This window comes from Brachycentrus maculatus, unplaced genomic scaffold (genome assembly GCF_059751285.1).
Source record: "Brachycentrus maculatus isolate JH-2025_06_01 unplaced genomic scaffold, ASM5975128v1 h1tg000566l, whole genome shotgun sequence".
Classification (NCBI taxonomy): Eukaryota; Metazoa; Arthropoda; class Insecta; order Trichoptera; family Brachycentridae; genus Brachycentrus; species Brachycentrus maculatus.
The window spans coordinates 140001-146382 of record NW_028281308.1 but is presented as its reverse complement, the minus strand read 5'-3'; the positions used below and the strand labels follow the sequence as shown (position 1 = coordinate 146382).

The 6382-nt window shown below is 35.0% G+C and overlaps 1 protein-coding gene across 4 annotated transcripts in view; it reads left to right on the top strand.

Annotated features, from left to right (window-relative positions):
• Positions 1-2589: 2589 nt before the first annotated feature.
• Positions 2590-6382, top strand: part of pwn (calcium-binding EGF-like domain-containing protein pawn) — a 65879-nt gene continuing 62086 nt past the window's right edge. For 3 of the 4 annotated variants that reach the window (XM_088273298.1, XM_088273299.1, XM_088273296.1), the window contains exon 1: positions 2590-3009. The gene's annotated coding sequence lies outside the window, so the exon portion shown is untranslated. Of the gene's footprint in view, positions 3018-6382 lie in introns of all 4 variants that reach the window. The other variant, XM_088273297.1, reaches the window with a different exon arrangement.

Genomic DNA, 6382 nt, shown 5'->3' with positions numbered 1-6382 from the left:
TCAATGCATTCTGCATCATTTTCAAACACCGATTATCGACGATTTAAAACAAAAAGGATGCGGAATGCGTCGAAAGCGAGCGTTTATGCCTGAAATTTTCACTCATGAATTACATGAAATTATAGTAACTTTAAACAAAAAGAGTAAATCCACTCACGAGTAGGCATAGGCTATGAAACTTAAGAAGTTGAAGTCTGAGTAGGGTCATGATAAACGGTGTTGCATAAGCCGTAGCTAGATTTCAGTGTCACTTGGACGTTAGGTAATTTTAAAAAAATGCTTCGAAAAAAGTGTCACAATAGATTTTAAGAAATGCTGGTATTTACCAAGAAAAAAATTAATTTTAATTTGAAATTTTCGTTGTGCATTTAAGATGATAAATTCCAGGCTATATTATATTACTTTATTCACAATTATCAACACACTTGGGACGGGAAAGGTATTTCTACCCGTTTTTATTTATTTCGGCAAAACAAATTTATGAGGCGAATGTTAGCGGGAAAAGAAGCAGAGGAAGACCGAGAAAAACATGGCACGATCAGGTATGCCAAATACTTGAAAGTGGTCAGGTTAGGAGCCGTAACAATCGGCGGGTATGTATGAGGAGATGCATGAACGTGGAAGAGGCGAAGAATGTTTGCAAGGACAGAGTGGTGTGGCGCTCTATTCTCTCTGCCTACCCCTGCGGGAAGCGGCGTGATGGTTAGTTAGTTAGTTAGTTAGTTAGTTTACCTTCTGCGCCGGCCTCATTTCGAAGGCAGAAAAGGAAGAATCATCCAATGCTATTATTACAAATTCAAAATAGATATATATTACTACAAAATGTCTGCCGAATCAGTTAACGAGAGAGGATTATTTGCTCAATCGCTGATCAAAAATATATTCACAAGTTCAAATTACAATACACAGTTTTCAGACGAAAAAAACAGGTGTTATCTTTTGATAGGTAAATGCTGTAACCTAAAAATTCTTTCCACATTCCATTTCAGACACGAGAATCCTTTTCCTGACACCACGTAGTAAAAAATACAAACAAATACCACGCTAATACATTTCAAACCGAGTTGGAAGTGCGTCTTTTTTACCAAGTCTCTTCCGACAAACTGCGCAGTGTCAAAAGTTGGATTTTGGTTCAATGCGAAAAGGTTTTACGTGCTGCCTTGGAGAAAGTTGTGTTTTTTTACGGTGGATTTGAACTTTTTACTAGTTGGCCGAGTGAATTTGTTCAGAAAGTGGAAGGCAGGTAGAATTGCAGTACCGCTATGTCTACAATATTCTAAAGAAATTATTCCGGATAGTAAATTTGCTGGATGTCAAAAGGAAAGAGTGAAAAATTAAGTAATATAATAATTTGGTGATTTGAATTAGTCGAAAGAAGAGTAATAAAATGAGTAATATAATAATTTGGTGATTTGAATCAGTCAAAAGTAAAGGGTAATAAAATAAGTAATATAGTAATTTGGTGATTTGAATCAGTCGAAAGAAGAGTTATAAAATAAGTAATATAATAATTTGGTGATTTAAATCATTCGAAAGAATGGTAATAAAAAAGTAATATAATAATTCGGTGATTTGATCAGTCAAAAGTAAAGAGTAATATAATAATTTGGTGATTTGAAATAGTAAAAAATAAAGTGTTATAAAATAAGTAATAAAGTAATTTGGTGATTTGAATCAGACAAAACGAAAGAACAATAAAATAAGTAATAAAGTAATTTGGTGATATGAATCAGTCAAATTTAAAGAGTAACGCAATAAGTAATAAAATAATTTGGCAATTTGCATCAAATGTCATTGTTTACCAGCTGTGAAAAGAGAAAACAAAAAACATAATTTCATTTCACAGTGCTTGTGGCTATACAATATTCAAACATCTGTCAAGAAACACGATTTTCGCCATGAGAAAAAAGTTGAGGATTGCATGTTGCTGTGATGTTTAACGGATGGCTGTGCCATTGAGGTATCAAAGTATTTTTTTTATTTCATAACAAGTGTTTTTTTTACTGTCATCTATTCTAAACATGTGTTTACAATTCAAGTAAGTTGTTTTATCATCGGTATGTTGAATAATCCAGTGTTTGATAATGAAAAAATGTATTTATTGATTTGGCGTTCAGTTTGCAGAACCCCATTTTAATTCATATATTAGTTTTAAATCAAACACAGATTTTTTGAGTCTACTAGTTGTATTTTATGAACAAAAACACATAAAAATTAATATTGTGACAATTTTTTAAGTGTTTTTAAAATACAACTTAGGAAACTCAACAAAATCTGTATTTGATTTAAAATTAATACATAAAAAATGGTATTAAATAAGAAAAAATAAGTCAAATGTCCAAAGTAAAAATTGTATTAATGAAGGTAATTTTTATACTGGTCCAACTCTATTTGGAAGAAGAATGACCGTTCACCTTTCCTTCATCTATAATTATCGATTAAGTCAACATGAAATTAAACTGACGCAGTGCCCAATGCACAATTGGTTGTTTTTATTTAGTAAGGTTCTTTCGAAGAAAGCCTGAAATTTGCTTGGTCATTTCGGAAGTCTTAGCTCAGTGCGGCCTCGCCTGGCCGGTGTTCGAGTGCTACACGAAGAGCTGCTTCAGTTCTTAGATAGTCCTCCGTCTACTCGCTAATACTCCTACTAAACAACTCAAAAACGCACTTCCCGGTCGTTTAAACAAAATAAAACATAAATAATTCAACAATATTAAATAAAAACAACGTTTAAATAAAAGAAAACATTTTAAAAGTGTTTTATTTGGTGTGAAAAACTTGTTGGAACGCCGAGATTCGAATGTTTTTGAATTTGGACCAGATTTTCGCATCCTTGTTCCGGTTTTATTTTTAAATTTCTTTGTTTTGTACGTTGTTCGGGTGTTTTAAAGTGGTTTTTCGGTTGTGTTTCGCCAGTTTTTGCTGTGTTTTCTCGATTTGTGTTGTAGAAGAACGTATCTGTGCCAGTTTTGTGGTGATTGGTCGGCGTAACGGTACTCGGCTGCGCATGTGAGTCGGTTTGTATTACAATTCAGTATGGAGCTTTCTTCGGCGCATACGATTTACTTTCGACTTTCTTTTGAAGCGAATTTTGCAGTATAATGATTATTCGGCGAGAAACGTCAGCACTATAATTAATAAATTAAATAATTTTCTCAATTTTATACATATTTAAAGCATTTACTTTATGGTTAGTCATTTTTACTTTTATACTGTTATTTACTAAAAATGTTGGTAATATTAGTATAAAACCACTCACCAAGATTTATTGTCTACCGGTTTCGAGACGCATATGTCTCTTCGTCAGGACAATTACTACAATAGCATGAAAACACCGGACAGTTAATCCCCTGGACAGTAGATCCCTAGACAGTAGATCCCCGGACAATTGATCCCCCAGACAGTTGATCCCCGGACGTTTAATCTATCGGATGGTTGATCCTCGGATAGTTGATTACGCAGACATTTGATCCCCGGACGTTTAATCCCCCGGACAGCTAATCCCTCGGTCGTTTAATCCATCGGACGGATGATCCCCGGATAGATGATCCACCGGACGTTTAATCCCCCAGACAGTTAATTCGCCGGACGTTTATTCCCGGGACAATTGATCCACCGGCCGTTTAATCCCGGGACAGTTGATCCACCGGACGTTTAATCCCCCGGACAGTTGATCCCCGAATAGTTGATTACGTAGACAGTTAATCCCCGGACGTTTGATCCCCGGACAGTTGATCACTTATACAGCTGATCCCCCGGTCGTTTGTTTCCCGAACCTTTGGACGTTTGATAGATAACTTCTCGGACAATCTTCCCCACGGACATTTGATATCATGACAGTTGATCCCTCCTACAAATAATCCCCCAACAGTTGACTCTTTAAACAGCGGATCCCTAACACAGTTGATTTTCTGACAGCTGATCTGCTAGTCCGTACTCCCGGACACTTGATACGTAGGACACCCGATGTGGTAGATCAGTAGATGCACCAAGTGCGTGAAGTGAAGAAAAATGTAAGAAAAATATGTCAACGAGCGGTCAAGACACATTAACATCTTTTCTTGAATGTTTTTCACAGATACTTTGTGGCACATTTTATAAACTGAACGTCAAATGCTAAATATCAAATATGACTGACGTACGACGTCCTTTGCAAAATTATAACATCTTCCGACAGGGTGATTCATTTTGCGCCACCCTGTTCTAAAAAAAACATTCGTTTATAACTAACTAACTAACCATCACGCCGCTTCCCCGCAGGGATAGGCAGAGAGAATCGAACGCCACACCACTCTGTCTTTGCAAACATTCTTTGCCTCTTCTACATTCATGCATCTCCTCATACATACCCGACGATTATTACGACTCCTGACCCGGCCGCTGAGTATTTTACATACCTGATTGTGCCAAGTTTTCCTCGGTCGTCCTCTGCTTCTTTTTCCAACTACATTCGCCTCATTAATTTGTTTAACCGTTCTTTCTTCACTCATACGCTCCACATGTCCAAACCATCTCAACACACCTTTCTTAATTTTATCGATAATGCTTAAAATCTAATACGGACATCGAAAAAGTGATAACGATATATTGGACGTGGTCTAAATCTGGGAAAGTTTATTGGACAACTGGTCAGCAGAAAGCTGGTCGAATTTTAACATACTCTACGTCGTAAAAAAACAAAATTCATAGCAATGGAATTAAACAATGTAGAAATAACAACAAAATACAAATTCCTTTGTTATATAGATACAATATAACGCATTATATTCAAGGCAAAGAAAAAAACAATGAAAATATGTTATAATAATTATACTATTGTCGTTTTTGTAATGCCTGCGTTTTGATTCTCAAACAATGAAAAAAAAAATTCTAACTACACAGTATTTTTTTTACATTTTTTCAAATGTTTTGATAGTCAAAATCAACGTTTTTATAAAGTAATAAGTTTGGTTTTGATGATGATTATGGATATAAACGTTTTGGTATCTAACAATATATAATTTTTGATATTCATGATCAAATTCAACGTTTTGATGATAAAATACAATGATTTAATAATGGAAATCGACGTTTTGATAATATAATACAACGTTTGATAGTAAAATTCAAGGTTTTCACAATAGAATACAGTATATTTCTAATCGAATTCGACGTTTTGAAAGTAGAATACAACTTTTCGACAGTATAATATTATAGAGAACCTTTTAATAATCGAATGAAATATTTTCACAATAGAATACAACATGAAGTAGCTGATGAAATTCAACGTTTCGATAGTAGAATCGAAAATTTTGATAATCGAATTCAACGTTTCGACAATGGAATACAACTTTTTGATAATCGAAATCAACTTTTCGATAAAAGAATATATTGTTTCGAAAGTAGAATATAACATTTTCATAATCGAATTCGTCGTTTCGATAATACGATAGAATACAACGCTTTGACAGTAGAATAGAGCATATCGTTGATCGAAATCAATGTTTTAACAATGGAATACAACCTTTTGAAAGTCGAATTCCATGTTTTCAAAATAGAATACAACATATTGCTGATCGAATTCAACGTTTCGATAATAGAAGACCTTTGTGTTCAAACTTTTTTCCGAAAGTAGAATAGAACATTATGATAATAGAATTAAACGTTTCAACAATGTAATAGACCGGCTGTCCAAACTTAAAACACAGTAAGGGACATTTTTTGTAGTACTTTTTTTTCCATTTTTGGACTAAGTAGAACCTACTTAAAAAAATATCTCTTACGGTGTTTTGAGTTTGGACAGCCGAGAACCTTTTGATAATCGAATTCAACGTTGTTACAATAGAATACAACATATTACAGATCGAATTCAACGTTTCGATAATATGTAGAATACACCTCGTCCTATGCAAGTCTTCACTTGATCCATCGAGAGGATGCCTGTCAACCATTGGACCGTGACTCGAGTGAATGCACTCCACACTCACACACGACGTGTCACGCACCTTCCTATTGTGGTACGACTATACACAGTGCTGTCACGCTCCGTTTCCCGGCGCCGACCATCTTCTGGTCGACAGTATCTACTCATCTCAATTAAAAACGCATCTTTCGAAGCTTAACCATTATGTCGCTTCCCACGGGGGTAGGCGGAGAGGAAAGAACAAGAAGAAAGAACCTATCCTGACCTATCCCAATGTACAGAACAGGGTGTCCCATAATCCGACGTATTACTTTTAAGAGGTGCTAGGCCAGCTTATACTCACCAAAAAATGAAAATTTGACCTCAGTAAAAGTGCCTTAGTTTTCCAGATATTTCCACTTTTATGAATTTCCCGATCAGTTTTTTGAGTGCCACTTTTTAAATTTTTCATATTTTAGGATTTTAATTTTTTTTTCATAA